Genomic DNA, 24,105 nt, shown 5'->3' on the forward strand with positions numbered 1-24,105 from the left:
TTTGTTTGAGGAGAGGCAAGGGGCAGTAACTTGCCAATCTGATCCTGCATGAGTCCTAGAGGGAGCAGCTGCTCCCTGTGTCTGCCACTCCTGTATTCTTTTCCCCTAGTAGCTAATCCCCTGCTAACCCCTTAGTAGTAAATCCCTCACTACTAATTAATACTTCTTTACACTTCCCCTGCCCAAATTCCTGTTTGATTTTTGTCTCCCAAATAGGACCTGATACACCACTGACAACCAAATACAATAAATGAGAAAAAGCTCATACCCAGACACTTGACTATGAAATCGCAGAGTATTAAGGAATGAAGAAAAAGAGAGGAACTGTAGGAGCTTCCAAAAGGAAAAAAGAATCATTAAAAAGGGTTTAAAAAATCAGACCAGCATGGGGCTTTTCACATCAGCAAAATTTTTGACATTTAGAGAAAAAAAAATATTTCAAACCTCTAAGTCCATACCAATCATAGTAAAAAGCATTTTCAACCTACAAGACTCAGAAAATTTACTTCAATCTGAGGAAGTCATGTGAGATTATATTCCACCAAAATGAGAATAAAAAACAAGAAAGGGGAAATATAGCATACAAGAATGAAAGAACAAACCCCAGCATTCCAGGAAAATAAGGAGGAGCAGATCTAGGAAGCAATGAGAATATCAACAAGTGGAAAAGACATCTTTGAGACAAATGTATTTATTCCGAGCAACAAACAAATGAGTTAAAACCTAATGATTATTAGGGATACGGTAAAGGAAACATGGGTCTTCCCTCAAAAGGGAGGGGGGAAAAGTCAGATCAATAAAAACTCCGGGACAACTGCCAACAACAAAATGTGATATGATCCAAATGAGACATGATTCTGAGCACTTGGTGAAACTTATCAGAGGAAACCATTTGAAATCAACATTAGAAATTTCCTCCTTTGAGTGATGTATAGTTGTGATATTGGAATAACAGTGTGGGAAGTACAATTAGAGTAGCCTACTTGGCTCTGACACAAACAGTATTTACATGCTCATCGGCTTATAACCTTGAGACTCAACCTAGGGAATATGAAAAGCAAATTGTGCCAGTTAGAGAAGGCAGATGTTATCAACGTTAACACTTAAAAGTAAAGACATAGCTGAGAAAGTTGAAAGACAGCAAGTGGGAAAAATTGAGGCAGACAAAAGGGTAGTAGTACTTAGTATCCACATGTCACAAAATTTGAAATAAAAAGTGGTAAGCAGGTGGAACAAAATATAGATATTTATGAATGTTACAATTGCAATAGTAAAGAACAGAGTTCATACCGTCATAAATCTAAGAAGTTACACATGCCCCCTTGTGTGTATGCTTCATCTATACATAGCAGACAGGGTCAACCCAAAGCAGATACATCAAAACAGCTAAGCAAATATGTTATTAATGAGTTACAGAAGTAATACCCACTAACAGAATTAACAGGAACCATTAAAAATGTGTTGCGTCTGGAAAACAAGACTCTTTTTTTCATTATCAGCACTTATCTACCATCTGATTTGTTTCAGCCATGTTCATCAATCACTGTGATGTTTAGAAAATAATCATCTAGTGCCAGAGTTGGCAGGTGGCAACTGATGGCAAATATTTGAGATACTGTGAGCCATACGGGTCTCTGGCAGCTCTCTAACTCTGCCACTGTAATGTGAACCATCTGTAAATGAATAGGTGGGACTGTTTCAATAAAACTTTATTTACACAAACAGGTGGCAAGCCAGCCTCCACCTTCAGGCTATACTTTGCGAACCCTGATTTATTCCACTGTTTCCCAACCTACATACTACACGGAACTCCAATATATTTAAGAGTATTCCTCCAAAAAAAGGGAGAGAGATTCCATGATCAAAGACTTTAGAAAATGCTAGGTTAGATAAGCCTAAACAGTCTTCTTTACTCCAGGATAACAGCCCCAAATGTGCTGATGAGCTTTAAATACCCAACATGGAAGTAATCTAGAGTACACAACATTCCTCCAACTTGTCTGAATACACTGGAGGAACATCAAAGGCCACTGATATTCAGGGGAATGGTCTAGGAAATAGTGTCATAATCAAATTCCTATCCTGATGAACAAATAAGACTGGGCAAGTGGCCTGTGACTTGCCCAAGGCTACGTGACCAGATGGTGTCAGAATAGGACAGGGGCCAGCCAGGTCAGGGTGCTTGCTGCCTCGCCACAAGGCTGGCCATAGGGTGCCTACAGAAGAAATCAGCGCAAAGCTAGTAACATCTCTATCCTGTGTGACTTCAGGGGACACACTTCAAAACAATGTAACCACATCAATGCAACAATGCTTACACCTCAAAAAACTGAAGACTTTGGGGCTAGATTTTATTACTTTCTTTAGAACCATCATGATGTGACCTGAAGTGTACAATGAGTCTCATTCACTATGAATCGTTTCCTCATCTCTAACATGGGGGGAGGGGAGTAGAAATGATAGAAAATAAAAATAAAAGAAAATAAAAATAAACTTTTCTCTCAACTTTTTTGTGATTCCAGCATGTTATTTGGTGGTACTGAGCATACTTTACATGTTAGGGCATGTAAGTAACACGTTCCTGTTGATTAAGCCCTATCTCAACGTACAGCACCGTACAAAGCACACAGCATCCATGTGGGAGGTAAGAGCAAGCTGAGGAGGGTCGGGGGAATCCTAACTTCTGTGATGACAGTACTGAAACAGACAACAGAGCAACCTACTCCCAAACAGAGATGCTCAGGATATAAACTGAAAAAACAAAAAGAGGAGAAATGCAGCATTTAGCCAGTTGGTGCTAGCAAGGTGGGCTCCAGCAGAATCGGGTCTACCTGCTCTGAGAACATCATCCTGGTTCACATGGTGGTTTCTGACTCTTAGAATGTCGTACGTCATCTTCTTCTAATTCATGAATCAACCATTCCATTTCCTTCATGTTTTTCAGGTGTCCTTTCATAGCCTGTGATCACTCATGGGGATGGAGCTGTGAAAACATTCTTAGCCCACTTAGCTAAGCGCAAGCCTCCCCTACCACTCTCACTCATGGTGGGAAAATGCAACTGCTCCTTCCAGAACCATGGGAAAGCGACCTCTGCTGACAGAATTCGCGCCCAACCACGTCCAGGTCAGATTGCTCCAGGGGTCATCAGTCAGTAACCCACGGGAAGAGGAAGAGCAATTCAGCTGACCTACAAATCTCACCCTGGCCCTGGCCCAACATTACAACTCACAGTCCCTGAGGTCACAATTCCCGCTCTGAGACTTGTCCTAATGACCTCACACGGTGGGAGGCTGTCCAACCCTTGGGGCACAGTCATCAAATCCTTTGGAGACCACTAGTTATCCAAGACTTCCTTTGCTATACTCCTAAAGTTCCCTGTGCTGTGGGGCCAGACAAGGAGGAAGCAGCTGCAGCGCAAGAAAGCTGAGAGCCCATCTAGGTGTTGATACAAGGTCCCCAGATTTAAATGCAAACCAGCTCCTGGCCTGCCCTGTCCTGTATAATCTGTTTAAAATGTGGCAAGAACCACTAAGGAACTGAACATTTTAATTAATTTTGTTTTAAAATACTGAAGTAGTATAAAACGTTTCTGCATTAAGCACAAATGTATCACCGTAATAAGATTTCATTTCACTTTTAATGCTCTATTGCCTAAGATGGTATTGGTCTATTGCCCTGTGTGAGTCTACCCATAAGCATATCGCTGATCTACCTGTTGTTAAGATGACTGATGATTCCATTTAAATGATTTTTTTTCTTATACTTCTATACACTGTAATGTGTCTATGTGACTATTTTATACAGACAGCACAAGTTACAGTGATAATTATGTAACTCCTAATTAGTAAGTAAATCAAAATGTGTTTTAATGAAATGTATAATTTACTGTTCTAGCTTATAAGGTAAATATCAAATTTTCAAATTTAAAACAAGAACAATTTAAATCAAATTTTCTATTGGTAAAAAAATCAAGTGGAGATACAAAAACTAGGACTATAATTAGAACAGTAAGGGAAAAAAGGGACTGGAAGAAATAAAAAATGTCATGATCAATACCAATACCAACTGCAATTTGTTGTAGCAGAGAAAAATGAAAAAGGCTGTTAATTGTATCAATCAAAGATGATAAAGCAGACAATTTAGTAGATAATTAAGCAGATTGTTAAAGGACAATTTCAGCAAAGACACAGTGAATGTGATACAAAATTTCCTTTCAATAGTCAAAAGGGATCAGTGAAATTAGTCTCCTGAAATCAGAATTAAATGACCAACAAAAAAATTTTAAATGATTTTTAACAAAATCTGAGCTTATAACTTTGGCCAGCTATAAAACATCTCAGATTCTTAAACAATAACAACAAATACACACACACACACACACACATACACACACACACACGGAGAGATGGTAAAAAATTTTATTTAGTTATGGAAATTCTGTTGGAAAATTATGAGGAAAAAATTAAAAAAGGATTCTGCACAAAAAGTTAAAGATTTTAAATTAAGCAACCAAATAACTGCCCAGAGAAAACAAGATCTTTCTAATAATATCAAAGATAAATAAATTCAAAATTTTAAAAATCACGAGAAGTTTTCTGTAGCTTTAGATGAGTCATGCAATCTAAGAGACATTGCCAAATTAGTACTTTGGGTGCATTTTTGTCTCAAAAAGACTTCCAACTTATAAAAAATGTTGTCAATTCATAGCTGAAAAAAACTGAACTCATGGCATAGATACTTTTGAATCTTTTCCATCTGTCAAAGAAGAATTTTCACTAGATATGAAAACATAAAGCTTCTATCATAAAAGTGCTCCAGCTATGTTCGGTCAAAAATCCAAACTTACTAACCTTTTAAAATAGCAGACTGGCATTTTTCTCTTAGTGCTTCATTCTACTATTTGATATTAACTTGTAGCTAGTTTCCTAAAGCACAGCCTATGAAAACTGTCATGGATATCATTGGTAAAGTTGTTTAGTATATACACAAAAATGCAATGAATTACCATCAGTTTATAGAACTGCTGAAAGAAATGGAAAATAATTAATGCAATAATCATGTGTTCTCTGCAAGCAGATCTTTGGTTGGGTCATGGAAAAGTTCTATTAAGATTTACCCTGTAGTTAATGCTAGTTCAAGATTTTCTTTTAACAAAAAGAATCTTGCCAAACACTCAATAAAGACAGAGAAAAAAAAAAAAAAGGCAGTGTGATTTTTGTTTTCTCAAGAGATATCACGCTGCATATGAACAAGCTAAATTGGAAGCTCCAATAAAAGGAAAAGCTTATTTATGACCTTGTCAAAGTAAGAAAATGTAAATCAAAATTGATACTTTTCATAAATCAAAAATAATGTTTTATACATTTTTCTAACTTGTATCAATATGCAGAAGATATAATTGAAAGCAAAGCATTATATAAATTGTCTTCAAAATCCATAAGAAAAACTTGAAGAACAGTTTATGGAGATTTTTAAATTTAGAGTTCATTTTTGGGACACCTGGGTGGCTCAGTGGGTTAAGCCGATGCCTTCGGCTCAGGTCATGATCCCAGGATCCTGGGATCAAGTCCCGCGTGGCCTCCTTGCTAAGCAGGGAGCCTGCTTCTCTCTCCACCTCTGCCTGCTTCTCTGCCTGCCTGTGTGCTCTCTCTCTCTCTCCTTCTCTCTGACAAATAAATACATAAATAAAATATTTTTTAAAAAATTTGGAGTTCATTTTTAATTTTTATAATATCTCTTTGAATTTAATGTTAACAATTCTGAGTTGGCATAAAAGTTAATGAATTTATATAGCTTAAACAGACACAGGTTGGGGCACTTGGGTGGCTCAGTGGATTAAGGCCTCTGCCTTCAGCTCAGGTCATGGTCTCGGGGTCCTGGGATTGAGCCCCACATCAAGCTCTCTGCTCGGCAGGGAGTCTGGATCCTCCTCTCTCTCTGCCTGCCTCTCCACCTACTTGTAATCTCTGTCTGTCAAATAAATAAAAATAAAATCTTTAAAAAAATAGACACAGGTTTAAAACTGATAACTTTTGTTTCAGAAAAATGACAATTTTTCTAAAAAACATCAATTAGTCAATTAAAATGGCAAATATTAAAGGAAAATGGTTTTGACACCTGATTCAGTTACTGGAAAACTTAAGTATGTTTGGAACTTTGTTACACAAATCTACTTTTTCAACTATGAATTTTATGAAATCTAAATACAGACCGAGTGGGCGCCTGAGTGGCTCAGTGGGTTAAGCCGCTGCCTTCGGCTCAGGTCATGATCTCGGGGTCCTGGGATCGAGTCCCACATCGGGCTCTCTGCTCTCTGCTCGGCAGGGAGCCTGCTTCCCTCTCTCTCTCTCTGCCTGCTTCTCTGCTACTTGTGATGTTTGTCAAATAAATAAATAAAATCTTTAAAAAAAAAAAATACAGACCGAGTATTTCAGATGAAAACGTGGCATCTGAATTTAGATCTCCTATAACTCTAACATACCCACAAAATTTTAAGACTTGGTGCAATAAAAAAAGTCTCAAAATATTTTTATACTGATTACATGTTGAAATGATAGCATTTGGGATTGAAAGGGTTAAGAAAATATATTATTGAAATTAACTTCCCCTGGTTTCTTTTAATTTTTTCAATGTGACTACTAGAAAATGTAAAATTGGCTATGTGGCTCACATTATATTTCTGTTGAATAGTTAGGGCCTGACTGCTCAAGTAGTCTTTTCCCAGAAGCATCAATATCATTGGAAAATTTCTTAGAAATGCAGACTCTCAGGCCCCAACCAAAACCTACTGAATAGAATCGGAATTTTATTAAAAATTCCAGGTTTGGCCACGATGAAGTAATAGAAAACAGATTTGTGCTTTTGCCTAAGACAATAAAAGAAAGGAAGAAGAAAAAATATGTGAAAAAATGGTTTTTAGGAGACAGGACATCAGAAAGTAAATGAGGCAAACCTATGATTGTCTCATCTTGTTGTCTTAAGAGATTTCCTGGCAATGACATAGGAGGAAAAACAGAGGCAGGGCCAGTGACTTTCTGAATTGAGGATACAGAGCTCAGAGTGTTGGAAGACAAAGAGTTTGGAGGGCAGAAGAGAACTGCACACAGAGAGAACTTCAGAATCCTCAGTCACCCCTGAGTACTTAGCTGAGTACTGATCAGTGCATGTGTGAATAAACTACCCATGGCTAGGGGAAAAAATATCAGAAAGGATTAGAGGTAACACTGACTGGTGTTCACACAGAGCCAAAAACAGGAACTGTTTCTACCAAACAGACTAGAAAACCTCATAATTCAGAGGCATTCAGACCTCCGGAAGATCTTGCCTCTGTAGTGAGGAGTAATTAGCCCTAGACTGAGCGTTAATCCAGTTCCACCTAACAAGACTTAAAAAGCAAGACTCAAAAATCAACTGTCTCCATCTAATTTAGCTATGTCCCAAAACAAAACTTAAGAATATTTGTATTAATACAAAAATATCCAGCACCCAAGAATATAACATCACAATATCTACAATTCAGTCAAAAATTTCCAGGCATGCAGGAAAATTCAATCCCTAATGAGGAGTAATGACAATCAATTGAAACTGACCCAGAATTAAGACAGATATTAGAATGAGCAGACAAGGACGGGTACTCACAATTTTAGCAGAGACATGAATATATAAAAACACAAATTCAGTTAATAGAGATGAATCTACAATGTGTGAGATGAACAGTCATTAGATGGAATTAATGACAGACAGACATCACATACAAAAAAAATTAGTGAACATGAAGGCACAGCAGTAGAAACATTCAAAATAAAAAAATTTTAAAAATGAATTAAAAAAAAACAGAACATGAATGAGCTGTGGAGACAGCAAAAAAAAACCAATATATATGTAATTGGAGACTTCATTGGGCGGAGAAGGGGCTAAAAATTACTAAAAATTTTCTAAACTTAATAAAAATATAAAGTCAAAAAAGGGGGTTGGGGAGCTTGACTAACCCCAAGCACAAGAAACATGAAGAAAAATACACCAAGGCACAGCATAATCAAATTGCTCAAAACCAGCAATTTAAAGAGAAATCTTAAAAGCAACTGGAGAAAAAGAACACACCATAGAGGAATGAAAATAACGATAATAGCAGATTTTATGTCAAAAACAGTGCAAATGCCAAGACAGTGAAGCAACATCTTTAAAGAATTAAAAAAAAAAAACCTGCCAATCTAGAATTCTCTACCCAGCAAAATAGCTTTCAAAAATAAAGGCAAATAAGGACTTTATCAGACATATAAAAGCAAAAAGAGCTCATGAGCAGCAGTCCTGCATAAAAAGAAATATTAAAGGAAGCCATTTTGAGCAGAAAAAAAAAGACATCTCATAGAAATATGGATAAGAAAGGCATGAAGAGCACTGGAAATAGCAATTACTTAACATTGAAGTTTTTCATTATTTAAATATCTCTAAAGTAGGAGTAACTTCTTAAAACAAAAATAATAATTAATGTGGAGTTAATTACAATATGTAGAAGTAAATAACATGACAACGGTAATATATAGCTGAGATGGAAGCATACTATTGTAAGGTTCTTACATGTGAAGGGGTTTAACCTCATTAAGTGTAGACTATGGTGAGTTAAAGCTGTAGACTGTAAACCGTAAAGCCACCATTAAAATAACAGAACAGAGAGATATAGTATGGTAACCCATCAAAGGAGAGGAAATGGAAACATGAAAAACACTCAAATAATCCAAAAGAAGGAGCAAACAGGCAAAGAGAATAGAGAATGGGATAAACAGAAAACAGATACTGTTGTATTGGAAACATAAAAGCAAGAGCCAATTACACACTGCCTATAAGAAGTGAAACATAGGGTGCCTGGGTGGCTCAGTGGGTTAAGCCGCTGCCTTTGGCTCAGGTTGTGATCTTGGGGTCTTGGGATCGAGTCCCGCATCGGGCTCTCTGCTCAGCGGGGAGCCTGCTTCCCTCTCTCTCTCTCTCTCTCTGCCTGTCTCTCTATCTACTTGTGATCTCTCTCTGTCAAATAAATAAGTAAAATCTTTAAAAAAAAAAAAAGAAGTGAAACATAAAGACACAAACAGATTAAAAGGATAGAAGATGACATACAATGATGTCACCCATCCAAAGAAAGCTGAAGGGGTTTTGTTAATACTAGACAGGAGATTTTAGAGTAAAGAATATCACCTGGTATAAAAAAAAAATCATTTCATAACGATAAAGCGACTAGTTCATCAGGAAGATATAACAGCCCTAAACATCTATTAACTTTAACAGCTATGCTTCCAAATACAGGAAGCAAAACCTGATCAAACAGCACGGAGAAGGACAAATTCACAAGCACATTCACATACTTCAATACTGCTCTGTCAATATTTAATAAGAGAAACAGAAAAATCAATTAATACATAAGAGATCAGAACGAGATCCTCCAGTGATCAGAATGCATCCCAAAGTCTGAGAAGCACTGTTCTACACTACTCTCAAAGGACAGTCAGTCCATATTCAGGTCAACTTCTGTTAATTTTTCTTTGTTCTCCCTTCTGATATCATAACTGGTGCTCTTTTGTCTGATTTCTAGGCTAAACAGGAGTTAGAGAAGGTATTTCTAGGAAAGCTAATCTTGAAAAACAAACCACAGAATTGAGATGGTAGAAGTGAAAAACTCCTAATGTTTTCATCTTAAAGAGCTGGAAAAAATATCAGCCCTACCACTTGGATTTAAACTCCTTGAGATTTAAGGTACTCCTCTCTAGGACTACACTAAGAGCTACTGTGAGGGATTGTGTAGACAATGCTTGGCATGTGGCCCAACACAGAACACCTGCTCAGTAACACATGCTTTTCCTACCTTTTCCACCACGCTGACTGATCCGTATGAACACTCCTGATGCAAACCTAAGCTTTCCCGCACATCTGCTGGAGTCATCCGGAAAGGATAGGAAGGGAATATCTTCACCAGCAAAGCATGCCAGTATCTCTATCCTGATCATTGAAAATTCTGAGACACCATTCAACTAGCCAATACTTTTCCTTCTAACCTTAGCGAAGAGCTTTATGGTGGTAATTTACGTTCTTCCAACAGCTGTTGCCTTACATCTCAGAATGGATTAACAGAGAAAGGTTGAGTTGGACACCTTTATTACAAAGTTTCAAATTATGGCAACTATATCAGAAGTGAATATGACTAATCTAATTTTTTTAAGTCCCATTGCAAAATCTCTATCACTTGTTACTGACTGAAATCGGGAATGGTAAAAACAGGGACAGAAGTCAGAAGACCTGGCTTTCAAGCCGACCCTGCTGTCTGCTTCCTTTATCATCTTGAATAGAACATTTTTCTTTGTGAGCCTTAATTTTCTCATCTATACAAGAAAGATAAGAAGACAAGCTCTGTTCATCCTATAGAGTATAAAAAAATTTTAAGGAGATGCATGTGAAACCATAAAATGTACATAGGTGCAAAGAATTATTTCCAATGCTCACTGTCATCAGTTCCTTCTACTAATACAGAAGCTTAAGAGGTAATTGGAAGGGGGATAGCTGCTTAACATCAAGCTACTAGTTTTTTCTCCTTTTCAGACTTAAGCATTCAATATGGTGTGACCAACCATGAGTTTTTAAAATTCAATAATCTCCCAAATTACTACTTGGAAGTTTTCTCTGCACGTAATAAAGGAATGTAGCAACAAGAAAGTTTGAGTAACTTATCCAAGACTATATCATAAGCGCCGGGAGTTGAGAAATTTTGGCTTACACTGGCCCAAACTCCCCCCACCCCAAAAAAGAAAACTTACTAGAAAGTTAAGAAAAGAGTGGCAACATTATTATACTTAATAACACTAGAAAGAAACAAACAGTGACTGTGGCCTTTGGACAATGCTGCATTAAAACAACCACCACAATCAGTGTTTTCACAGTGAGCTGGCCACAAATCTGGAACAATCAATGTCTTCATCAAAAAGCAGGCAAATGCTTGAACTGATCCTTCAAGCCCAACATGGACTAAGAGCACTAAAAACTCCAGCCCTAAACTGATAGTTAACTCTTAAATTAATTCTTAATCCTTAAAATTTTACTACATTAGCATCAAACTACTCTTCCAGAATCCTCTGTTATACGCGTGACCTTCACTGTGATTAACTACCATGTAGTTATTGGCTCAGTGCACTGGAAAGTAAGTGTGACCTTAGAGCTGGAAGATCGATATTTAAATCTCAATCCCGTCACCCACTAGATAAATGATTTTGCCCAGTCATTGTACATCCATGAGCCTTGAAACTCTTCCATAAAATTCAAGTAACGCTACCTACCACACGTGGTGGTAGTATTAATGGTGGACATTAAGTACGTAAATATGCCTAGTACAGTGTCCTGCCCAAAATAGTGCTCAGAAATATTTATAGACTGTAGTAAGTATCTCTTACACTTAAATGATGATTATTCACAATGAGTCATTTTCGTAGTACTTTAACTGAAACTTCCAAGTATTCACTGTTAAGAAGACTTTACTCTTAGCAAGAGCTGTGTGTTCTACCAGACTATGAATGATACTTCAGGAAATAATAATCATAATCATAACAATCCTAGAAAAAAAATCTTGAGAAGGAAAAATTCTGTCATACTATGCAATCTTTTCATCTTTTAAACTGTCTCCACTTTCCTGTCTATACTGAAACTAAAACATTAAATCCACAGGCAAGTAGCCTCCAATTTCCCACACTTGATGAGGATAATGAACCACAATGGAGGCAACTCTCCCACAGCTCATCAACTCTCCCCCATTGTCCCAGGAATTGATAACAATGGGGAAACCATTTGGAAAATACAAGATGAAGCAGAAAAGCCATTCTTAGGTACTATCAGGAATTCCTGCGAACTTGGCAACCAGAGAGGATAAAAAGCTTGGAGGAGAAAAAGGTGTGAGTGATGATTACGTAAACACAGCACTGAATTTTGAAAGCCAACTTCTAGCTGAAATGGGAATTAGTCGAGAAGAACATGTGTACTGGAGACCACAGTTATGCAGGTAGGAAACAGGAGTGGGTTTATCAATGTTACTAGTTCTACAAGGAGGTAAGATGCTATTATTTGAACCTAGAACCAGTATCTGTGCTCAGAGTGAAAGTGGGTTTTCCATAGTATGTTTGCAGTTTCCTCTAAGGGGTGTGGGTGTGTGTGTGTGTGTGTGTGTGTATAAGAAGCCTAGATGCTAGAGACAGAACTAATTTTTCCATGGAAAAAAAAAAATACAACACTTTCACTGCCTGCTGTAACGAGCTTGTGTTTACGTCCAACACTCTGAGAACTAAGTACAGCAAAAAATGCCACATGATGAAAACTTTTAGTTTTTTTAAATAAAGTAATGAGGAAGTTAAAAAAAAAAACAAACCACACACACACATGTTGGGTTTACATAAATAACCAACCAAAACATTTTTCTACCGTATAATTTTCTTGTCAAGCATATATTTTTCTTTTTCCTGGAAACTCAATGTCAGAAGTCTATGATAATGATGATCATTTTTCAACAGATAATTGGATAATTCTGGGGTCAGAATGAAAAATATATATAAATCCTATTTAAAAGTCTTATATCAAATTCATTTTTAGGAACGGGATGGAAATAGTCTTAGCATTGCTTGAAGTAAATTGTCTCTGTACTTGAGCTCATGGTCTATCAGTGTTTCTAAGAATGTAGATTCTTAACCTTTTTCTTAGAGCTTTTGGACTTAAAATCCAATGGACTAAAAATTGCAGTCTTAAGAAAGAAAGAAAGAAAGGAAGGAAGGAAGGAAGGAAGGAAGGAAGGAAGGAAGGAAGGAAAAGCATGTTTACTTTCAAATATTCAAGCATGGAATTTCCTCATTCTGGCACACAGTTCAAGGACAGAGTTCTGTCTTTCTACTTGCTCCACTATCAAGAGCTACATCTGAAACAGGACATACAGACATAGCCCTGAAGCAGAGTGTGCTTGTCAACATTTCTTCTGGAGCCCCAGAGTGACTCACTCTAAAGAAAGCTGCCCATTGTCCTCAGAGACTCTTTCTAGAAGAAGGCAGATCCAACTTCCTCTTTGAACTTTTCCTCTTCTTCAATAGTGGTAGGCTTCCTCCACCTGCCCAGCTGGTATTTTTATGATTAAACCTGAGTTTTATCAGAAACACAGACTTGTCATCCTTAAAAGGCGGAAAAGGGGAGATAAAGCCAGGTAGCCCACATCCCACTGGATGGGAAGATGAGACTCCTGAGAGCCTGTACCGTGTGCAGATATGCTTCTGCTTCGTGAGGAAATTACGCTTTCCTTTAACGGGCCTGAAAGCGAACCACTTCCCTCACCCAGACACAGCTGAGAACAGCAGGGCAGAAACCAGAGGCTGTTGGCTGCGATGCCCAGCACCAAGAAGCGGAGGAGAGCCATGGGGCACAGTCCCTCCTGGGTGACAATAAGCCTGACAACGAGTTTCTGCAGAGCTTGGCAAAGGGAAAAGAAAGCCTCTTTAGAAATACAGTTGGCAAAACACTGAATATAAAGGATACTCTGAGCAACTGCATAATTGCAGACTTAGAGTAACTGTCTAAACTCAATCCCCATAGTATGTCCTTTGTATGACTCTCCCATCAGCAGCTGCCCCACCACCACCACTGCGTCTTCTGTGTCTCCACTACCCCTGGACCGTGCACCCATCACAGCAACTCTGACGCTTTCCTATGCGTTTGTGCTGACAATGCGTCTCCAGATTGTAAGCGCTGTGAGGGTGAGGGTTCCCTCTGTGTTCTCTGTACTGAGCGTGTGCATATACCCACGTACATTTCCACGCACGTGCCCCCTGCGCATGTGCACGTGCACACACACACACCACTACGAGGTTAACAAATGTTTGCTAAACAAACAAGTGAATGAATGAACAGACTGTTGGGCTACTTGCATTGTTTATTTCTATATAATTCCAGGGTTTTTTTGGGTTTTTTTGTTTTGTTTTTTTAAGATTTTATTCATTTACCTGACAGACAGAGATCACAAGCAGGCAGAGAGGCAGGCAGAGAGAGAGAGAGGAGGTAGCAGGCTTCCCGCTGAGCAGAGAGCCCGACGCGGGGCTCAATCCCAGGACCCCAAGATCACGACCCGAGCCGAAGGCAGAGACTTTAACCCAGTGAGCCACCCAGGTGCCCCTTTAATTCCAGTTTTAAAACCCTTTTCTTCAGATGTTGTTAGAGATGGTTAATTTGTCTAGGTTAACTGAACCCACTGAGCACATCTGGATTCCAACTAAAGAAGCCTCCCTCCGTCTGGGTGAGCTACAGTCTGCACCAGCACGAGCTCCTCTCTCAGTGCTATGGACAGATTCCCATATCTAACTCCCGCCGATTGGACCCCCATAACTGTGCTCCTTTTTAATTGGGGAGTTCTAGAACCAAACTCCATTTTGGCACAGGTAAGCATCTTTTCACTTGTTTTCGGAATTTTAAAAAAGGAGAGCAAGAAGAAATGGAAATGAAGCCATTTGTATACACACACACACACACACACACACACACACACACACAAATTCAGAGAAAGAGCAATTGCCCTGCAGTGAGCAAGTACCAGGTGGGAGGACTCCAGAACTCATGGCAAACACCATCAAGCAGGAGCAGCAGCGGGCAGGGATGTTATTATCCCTGAAGCTCTGGCTCAAGGCAGGGCAAAAACATCCTTTCCGGCTGCCTCCCAACAGCCAACCCTCTCCTTTCCTCACTCTGAAGATACCCCTCCTCGTTCACAGCTTTAGAGAGAAAACTAAAGACTCCCAAACCCAGGTTCCCCTCACACTTCCTCTCCAGTATCTTTTCATGGACGCAGAATCACTGCTTGGAAATACCCCTCAGGAGCCTCTAGAACAAGAGGCCCAGCACATTCTTAATACACCCATGACTTATACACAAGTTACCCTGGCCACAAAGCTCCAAATACCTTCCAAGATCCTTCAGAAATATAATTGGGGGGGGGGAGTAAACATTAATTCTGCTCTGTGTAGGAACAATTTCCATCTGCGAGGGAAAGGTTATCCAAAAACAAGCCCATGTTTCAGTTACTTTCAAGGTCCTGCCATGTGAAAGAAAAGCCAAAATAAATTTCAAACCATTTTCCCCAAAGTTCTGGCCTTTGAAATGCCCTGACCTGACCAGTTTCAAAACTGGTGTTTCCAAGTTTCAGTTCCAACAAACCATTTTCCTTAAAGGCAAAGTTTTCTCTAAATAAAAGCTGTGACTGAGGGCACCTGGGTGGCTCAGTGGTTTAAGCCGCTGCCTTCGGCTCAGGTCATGATCTCAGGGTCCTGGGATTGAGTCCCGCATTGGGCTCTCTGCTCAGCAGGGAGCCTGCTTCCCCCCTTCTCTCTCTGCCTACTTGTGATCTCTCTGTGTCAAATAAATAAATAAAATCTTTAAAAAAAAAAAAAAAAGCTGTGACTGAGTCTATTTAATGTAAATATTACACCTGACACGGTTGGCTCTCGACAAGGCAGAAGAGCGAGCCTGCAAATGGCCAAGAACAAATGAGGAAGAAGAGATCTCCTGCTCAAGAAGCACGATCGAAAAAGGGGAGGAAGAACTGTACCTCTGAACACTGCTTAGAGAGTCAGTCCTTAAAGGTCTCCTCACAAGGAGAAAGCAATTCCGTAGCTATGCAGTCATGAAGGTTCAATGTTCACTAGACTTACTGTGGTCATCACTGAATCCATCCAAATACCGAATCGTTATGCCGTACGCCTGAAAGTAAGGTAGTGTTGTACGCCAATTATATCTAAATAAAAAACTGAGGTGGGCAAGAGGCCAGGAGAAGAGAGCAAGAAAGAGCAAGGCCGCCCCCAGAGAGACAAAGACATGCATCGCAAGCCCAGGGCAGTGAAGACACAGAGACGCAGTCTGATGAGCAGGAGGAAAAGCTGACAGAAGTCATCAGAAGGGTTAGCCTACCCGGTGTCAAAGAGCAGGCTGACTGGTGGGGGAAGCAATTAAACACCAATGACAGATGGAGATAAGGGCATCCAAGGCGAAGTGTCCCTAAGACACTTGAAACCGAGGCCTGTGGGGAGATGGCTGGGCAGCCACAAGGAGCAGGAGCAGGAGAGGTAGCGTGTCGAAGAGGAAACACAGGGTCCCAGGATGAGAAGAGAGCTGCCGAAGTCCGGGGGTTGGATGATCAGCTATTGGGATGTGATGGGGGACAGGCCCGGGGCACAAGAAACACTAGAGAAGTCCTGTGACCAAAGGAGATGCCCTCCGCAGCCCAGCGCTTTCTCCTCCTCCAGGGAGAGAGTCATTTCCAACCTCTAGGGAGCCCCAGGGCAAAGGGGCAACATGGTCCCCGTGACCAAGGCTGCTGGCTCATCTCCCAACAGTTCCCCTGGTGGAAAAGACCAGACACGTTAACTCTGAGCATCCGTCTGTGTCTGGAATCCACCGGGACCAGTGTAGCACTCCATCCCATTAAACAGTAATAACCACTTGGGCAGAGTCATCTTCTGACAGGAGTGGGGCTGGCTGAAGACAGATAACGGGTCCAAACCGAGCTCTTGGAATTGCCCATGCAAATGGCAGGAAAACCCACTGAAAGCTGAAACACTGCACAGTTCAAGTACGGCTGTGAAAAGAGACCAAGTAAGAGACATGCAGATGTGTAAATGGAGCACAGAGGGGATTAAGGGCTTAGGACCGTGGGTCTAACTCAGCAACTACAGGTCGCCCGGGGATCTGAAGCAGCAGTGGTTTCCAGGGCAAAAGCCCCGAAGAGTTAGAGGGGCTTCAGACTGGGTTTTATACACATCCAAGTGAACATGGCTTATTTTATAACCTTTTATAGAACAAAGGGATTGCAGCTGACCGATCCTAATAAAGGGCTGTGATTTATGCTGCTGCTCCTAGAGAGCATTCATCCACTTCCGTGCACAGTGATTAGGAGGGCAGAAGGCTTCTGAGGCCAGGACAGGAGTTCAGGGGACAGACACAGGCCTTGTGTCTCTGGCACTTGACTCCCAACAGGATTACACGAAAAGGTGCTGCCTCCCACCACAGCCCACACTCGGCATGGGTCTAGTCTGCTGTTTCTGAACTGTGAATCCAGCCAGGGTTGGGCTCAAGCCCTTCCTCATCTTTTAAGTGTTCTCCAGGCATGTCACACTGTAAACACTCAACAGAAGATTTGCTGAATTAAACCAAAGAGCCAGGTCTTGGATAAGTAACAGCTTCTGCATGCGAAACTCAAGTTTTGTCATGGATAAGATAAGGGATGTGGGCAAAACACCATCCAGCTCCGGCCAATGCAAAACAACCCAACCTTCTGAACACAAAAAAAGCACTGTCTGAATACACACTGTCTTTTTTATATACTTCATGCAAAAGAAATATGTACGTAGTTAAACCTGATTTACATGTCTAATTCAAAAAACATTTTTAATATTAGGCCTATCCCTTTGTTAATCAACAAAACACAAAAGCTGTTTGGGTTTTCAGTAAGAAAAAACTATATATACTGGTGATCCCTGAAGAAATTTATTCAGAAAAAAATGTTAATTCTGACATTTTCTTTTAAACATTCTCCCATGAAAGGCTGTATCTAGAATAACATTGACTTTGCAGAAACAGATAAGACTATTGACAATGGCTATAGTTTAACAAAGGCGTCTGGATTTTTACCTTCCTTAGTTACTGCACAAAAGCAGTAAATGTAAGTACAGTTGCCCCAGCAGCTGGCAAGTTCTCTCCCATACGCGAAGAAGTTGTGAAACAGCTGGGGAATGCAAGATGCTTTTGAACAAGCTGCTATGTGATCCAAAATAACGCCAGCCTGTTCATCTTCCCCAGCCTGTTCATCTTCCCGTACAATGGAAGCGACAGCCCAGGGCAGGTCTGGCGCATGCCCTGCAGCTGCTTCTTTCTTTGCAGCAGGGGCCCAACAAGTGGCTACAAATGGAGTGAGAAGCACAAAAGCAGAAACCTTGCTCCTAACCCTTTGCGTGCTGTCACTGGGTTAGGCGTGCAGCTCTTTTTCTAGTGTAGGAGAAAGCTGCATTTTATACCCAAATGTAAAACCTCTCTGATGTTTTAAATGGAACCCCTCCCTGTACTCCAGACCCATGTGCCACTTCTTGCTGACAACTTTCCCAGTAGGGTGGTGTTTGATGACATTACAGGGTTTCTGGTGCTTTTGCCCATGACTGATTGTTTGAAAGAGAAATGCACAAGAAAAATCCACAGCTACAAACTAGCAATGTTAAAGAGGTCTTTCCAAAACACGCTGGCATGAAAAAGGATTGCTCCACTTGTATTTGCTAAGTTTAAAGCTTTCCGGCTTTATAACATAGGGACTAGCTCTACTGGTTGTCTACTAGTCATTGAGCCTGAGCAGGGCCTGACTTCTTTGTATCCTTTTTCAAGTTACAGTCTAGCCATTTTCAGATCAAATGGTATCTCAAACTCTCCTCCCTTTTCCACCAATCTGGTGGCTCACCTTTAAACAGAATCCAGAAAAATACCCTGTTTTCCAGAGAAATGTTCGCCCTTGCCAAGGCTGGGCCAGCGCAAGTTCCACAGAAGCGGTGTTTTTCTTCAGGGTTACAAACGGCGAGAGGACGAGCAAAGAGAACCCTTGCTTGCTTTGCACCAGTGTGTCTGCTTTTGAGTGTGTTTTTTTTTTTCTTTAAGTCCTGTCATCCTGGCCATTAGGGTTACCGGCTTCAAATTTAAAGGAAAGATAAATGGCTAGAGGACTGGCCACAAAATTACACAGCGGTAAAATTAGGAAGAAAGCCCTACAGTTCCGGAGCCCCCGGTAAATTCCTTGGGCAACTAGACAGAATTTTCCATCACGACCAGCCCTGCCCCCCAACCGCTGATTCCAAGAGAGGAATCACTCACTGCATTGCACAGCAGTGTTAACTAAGAAGAATAGCAAGTTCAAGGCAAAGAACAACCAACTATTTTACCTCTTTGGAGGAGACAAGGAAAGAAAGAAAGAATCTGTTCTTAAACACCATGGTTAATACTCAGTGTTTGTTGGATAGCTACCACAGGCTAGACTCTGTGCTACTAAGTACTTTTTATGGATTATCAAATTTATCCCTTACAGCTTCAAACCAGGAGGTGCTATTATTATCCCTGTGCTGGAAGAGGAAAACAAAGTTCAGAGAGGCTGAGCAACTTGCCCAATATTACAGAGCTATAAATGGTGGAGGTGGCATTGCAAGCCTGCCATTGTGACTTCAGATGCTTGCCCTTACCCATCGTGCCTCTCTGTCTCCACAGCTGGCACTGCCCTGGGCTGTTCTGAGTCACAGGCTGTCAGTCCAGAGTTTAAAACAACATCTTTCTTTTTTTTTTTTTAAGATTTTATTTATTTGACAGATAGAGATCACAAGTAGGCAGAGAGGCAGGCAGAGAGAGAGGGGGAAGCAGGCTCCCCGCTGAGCAGAACCCGATGCGGGGCTTGATCCCAGGACCCTGAGATCATGACCTGAGCCGAAGGCAGAGGCTTAACCCACTGAGCCACCCAGGCGCCCCTAAATCAACATCTTTCTTAAAGGCAATCCATCTTAAGTACGTTCAAGACAATACCAATAGCCCCTATTACAAACTTTGAGCTCAGTGATGCATACATGTGCACAGATAAAAATCACGTTGTTAGATGCCGAAAAGGCATCTGAGTTTCAACTCATTAAGCAGTTAATCAAGGTTGGCCATATTTCCAAGGCACACTTGATGTTACACACATAGCCAGAACCGCGGCCAAGTCACACCACTTAAATAGAGTAGGAACTGCAGCTACTTTCAACAGCGAAGGCAAACAGAGATTCATCCCATGTAGAGTTCCTACCCCAGGCCCACCTGCCTCAGGAGACACAACAGAGAAGACCGCTATTTCTGACTCTTTGGAGTTGCCAGAAAATTCTAAGCATCTTTGGAAGAAGCCTTGGTTGCCGCCATACACCTTCAACTTGAAGAGTTGGTTTCGTTTTGGTACTTGGCCCTAACAAAAGCCAGCAAGCTGTAGAAAGTCTGCCTAACCCCAATGCCTAACCACCAAATCCCAACCTGGGATTAGAGCACATACAGTGACTCTTGAATCAGGTATCAACCTTTGTCAAAGACACAAGGATGAGCAAACGGCACTCTTTAGAGCAAGCCAGACTCTCTAAGCTTCAGTTTACTCTTCTGTAAAATAAAAATGACCGCCTGGAAAGGTCATTGAAGATCCTTCCAAAGTGTGTGTGAAGAGTCTCTCATCCACCAGGCACTTTATAAAAACCAGCTCCTGCCCTTTCCTTGTGGCAGAAGGGAGTGGAGGCAGATAAGAAAGCATATGGATTCTATCCACTGATTACTGGGGGATACGGTTTCACATCGGAGCAGAGTGCCCTCGGTTTTTCTTAGCAGCACCTCTGGTCTCACATCCAAAGCCCTGAACGTCTGGTGCGCGGTGGAGATGTTGCCCAGGCCACTTCAGTGACCGGACTTGTGCGCAGGCCTAAGTTCCCACAACCTCCGGGAAAACAGGGAGCTCTCTTAATTCCCACAGCCATCCTTCTCCCCTATCGCACGAGGAACTTCCCAGTGCAATAAGCTGTCAGACTTCACCAGAGCTGTAATGCCTTCGCCAGAAGCGCTTAACCCGGCACCTGACCCAGACTGCGGCCTGGACTGGAGCCTCCCGGCAGCTAACTCACAGTAATGCCATTACCGCCTTCTGGAGCACCGCTCAGGGTGTCTGCGGGTGCCGGCGGTCCCCCGGGGCCTAAATCACTCCCTTCCGGGAGCCCGCACGCCACGGGAGGCTGCAGGGAGGGGCGTGGACTGGCGGGCTGGCCCGGCGCGCCGCGCGGGGACTTCAAACCCGCGCGGGCCCTACGGAGGCGCGACCCTGGCACCGGAGGAGGGGCGCGGGAGCCGCGGCAGCTCTCGCCACTCGCCCGTGCAGTCGGGAGAGGAAACAGGCAGTGTCGCAGTTCTGAACACTGGCGTGCACCTCCGCGGGTCACCCCTTCCCCGCCCCTCCTCCCAGCGTAACGGGCCGCGGAGCTAACTTCCCGAAACTCCGCAGAGGGAAATCCTGACCCGGCCCGCACCTCGGGGAGGGCGCGCGCCAGGGCGCGCCGGGGACGGAAGTGGGTGGGAGCAGTGGCCGCGCCGCGCCTTTGTTACCGCTCCGGGACCCCGCGGGCCTCCGGGAGCACCCCATCGCAGCTGCCCGGCAATCGGCCGCCGGCTCCCAGGTTCCCGTCGCCGCCCCGGGCAGGACCGCCCAGAGCGGGAATAAAACTGGCCCCACCTCCGGCTCCCGAGAAGGGCGCGCAGCGGCGCGTCCCAGTGTCTGCCGGCCTTAGTCTACGCTGTCGTTCCCTGCCCTGGGGCCACCGCGCGGAGGGACGTTCCTCACCTTCCCGAGCTTTCCCCTAGACCTCTGGGTGGCAGAATCGCCGCTTCCCGACGGACAGCGGCTTGGCAGCCCCCGCTTCTCAAAAGCGCGACGGCCACTCCCTGCTTCCTTTCACAGAGCGAGGATCGGGTCCCCCCTTCTCGGGATGATTCACTACGCTCCTTACCTGGAGGCTCTCGAACAAGTCCCCTCCCCTCCGCCGGCCCGCGCAGCGATCGAGAGCTGGCGCCCTCTGCCGGGCCACCAGCGGGAGCACCCGCGGGACCGAAGGAACGAGGGGACCGAGGAGCAGGACAGAGGGTCGGAACCTGGAGCACACTCGAGCGCAGGAGCCCCGCACCTACCGCCGATGGACATCCCGTCCCGAGCACTGGCCTGTGCGCCGGGGCCGTCCTGGCCGCCGTGCCAGTGCTGAGGCCAGACCCCGGGGGAAGAGGAGCTGTCCTCGAGCCCCCCCCCCCCAACCGGCCACTGGGCGCACCCGGAGTCCCCCACTTGCCGGCCAGCCGGTTCAGCCCCGCCCCCGGGGATGTCCTAAGAAACCACTATGAATAGCATCTGCACATCTAGTTTTAAAGCACCGGAAAGGCAGTTTTACCGATTGAAAACAAAGTTTGGGTCTTGTATCTCAGTAGCCATCTCCTGCTCGAATTAAAGAGGCGGAGGGGAGGGCGGTGGCCCGTCACACCCCCAGGGTCCTAGTTCTAGGAAGTGGTTTGGGGTGAGCTCCAGGCGTATCCGCAGCCCCGGGCCACCAGGGTTCTTGGGTGCCAGTGGAGCCCTGGGTCTGGCTTGGGGCTGGAGGCCGGCGCCGCCGTGTCATTCCCCCGGCCGGGAGGAGTGGCTGTCCGAATGACTCGCGCTTTCGCCAGAGTAAACACACTCGCAGCAGGTTAGCCTCTCTCCCTCCCTTTCCTCCCCTCCGCCCTGAGTGAAACTTTGCAGGGGGACTAAGAGGAGGGGGAGAGGAAAACTACACGCGGGGCCGCGCGTCCCACCACGGGGCGCCAGCACACTCACACCCAGCTTCCCAAGCCCACTCACCCGTTCAGCTCGCCGGCCGCGGTGGCTCACCTGCCGGGCGGGCCCCCCGACCCAGCACAAAGTTCGCCGCAGCGACGAAGGTGGCGGTCGCTCCGCGGCAACGCCGGGCGGGGAGGCGCACACCGGCGCGGGACCTCGGGGACCGCGGCACCGTCCCCACACTAGCAGGCTCTCCGCGAGGGGCCCGGCGAGTCGACTCGCCGCTGCAACCGGAGCAGAGCAAGTTGCAAGGCAGGTCAGGGCCGACCGGGAGCCTCCGTTCCCGAGCGTGGGCGCGCAAGTCCCGGCGCGGCGGGCGGGCGCCGGGTATTACTTGTAGGGCCCCCGGGTGTCGGCCTCCGGGCGCTCTGAGTGGCTCGGACGGCGCGCCAGGCCGGCGGGGCGACACGACCCACCCCCTCGGCGCGTACCCGCCCCGGCCCGGCCCCGAGGACGCGCCCACGCGCACGCGCCTGGCGGCTCCGGGGCTCCCGGGACTCTCGCTGGGCTACAGCCGGGCTGCTGGGAGGCCCGGAGGCCCGTAGGGGCGCCGCTTACCCTTAGAGACCCGGAGCGGTCGCTCTGAGTTTGAACCGTTCGCGGGATAAAACCCACCAACGCGTGCGAACGTTGCTGTCCCCAGAACTCTGGGCCAGTTGTCAAGGAGACCGCCCTTGGTGACCCAGTCACAACTGTGCAGAAGTCTTGTCACAACCCCCCGCCCCCGCAAAAGGCTCATCGGGACGGGGGACCATGCCCTATCTCAGTGGTTCTCACACTTTACACTTCAGCCAATCACAGTCCCCAGAGATTTGTTAAAACATGCCTCCCCCACCTCACCCCTCCTCCTCCCTTCTCTGATTCTTTTAGTCTAACAGGCACGGGAGAACGTGCGTTTCTAACAGGTTCCCAGGTGATGCTGAGGCAGTTGTGAATATCAGGTCAGTTGAAGTTTGTCAAGTACTTGGTAATCGGCAAGGCAGTAGATAGACACATTTATACTTGTTAAATCTACGTGTGCAATTTATCGGTTTCAGTAGCTAGCGTTCACATTTCATTTCGTTCCAACCCTGGCTTCTTTCCCTCCCAATGCTAGATTCTTATTTCTCCTCTTGGGTATGCACCGAGCTTTTGTGTGTACCAGCCCCCATCACAAAAGCAGAAGGCGAGTATATTACTTTGCTGGGACCGCCATAACAACGGGCCAACCACAGTCTGGGTGCCCTAAACAACAGAAATTTATTTTCTTACAGTTCTGGAGGCCAGAAGCCCAAAATCAAGATGTCAGCACGGTTATTGCTTCTGGAGCCTCTCTGCTTAGCTTGTAGATGGCGGTCATCTCTTACAAAGACATCAATTGTGCTGGATTTTCGGACCCACCTAGATGACCCCATTTTAATTTACTTTCTTGTTTAAAGACCCCATCTCTAAACATAGCCACATTCTGAGGTGCTGGGAGTTAGGACTTCAACAGATGAATTTTGAGGGAATACAACTCAGCTGGTAACAGGGAGCTTCACTGACCCGAAAAGCCTAAAACAGAAACTGAGCTTCTGCCTTCCATCCCTATGTCCTCCATGTAGGCTGGCCTGTGGACTCCTATTCCTGTAACTGAGTGCTGCACTACACAACAGGAAGGACTTAAAACCTGGTAAAGAAACCACTC

General features: G+C 44.0%; 1 protein-coding gene across 7 annotated transcripts in view; it reads right to left on the reverse strand.

Annotated features, from left to right (window-relative positions):
• The window catches only part of SVIL (supervillin), a 233,621-nt gene extending 210,519 nt beyond the window's left edge, over nucleotides 1–23,102 (reverse strand). For 4 of the 7 annotated variants that reach the window (XM_046011359.1, XM_046011360.1, XM_046011365.1 and 1 more), the window contains exon 1: nucleotides 22,461–22,841. The gene's annotated coding sequence lies outside the window, so the exon portion shown is untranslated. Of the gene's footprint in view, nucleotides 1–21,416; nucleotides 21,550–22,460; nucleotides 22,842–22,997 lie in introns of those variants that run through there. The other 3 variants (XM_046011363.1, XM_046011366.1, XM_046011364.1) reach the window with 2 other exon arrangements.
• Between the last annotated feature and the right edge of the window lie 1,003 nt (nucleotides 23,103–24,105).

This window comes from Meles meles, chromosome 7 (genome assembly GCF_922984935.1).
Source record: "Meles meles chromosome 7, mMelMel3.1 paternal haplotype, whole genome shotgun sequence".
NCBI lineage: Eukaryota > Metazoa > Chordata > Mammalia > Carnivora > Mustelidae > Meles > Meles meles.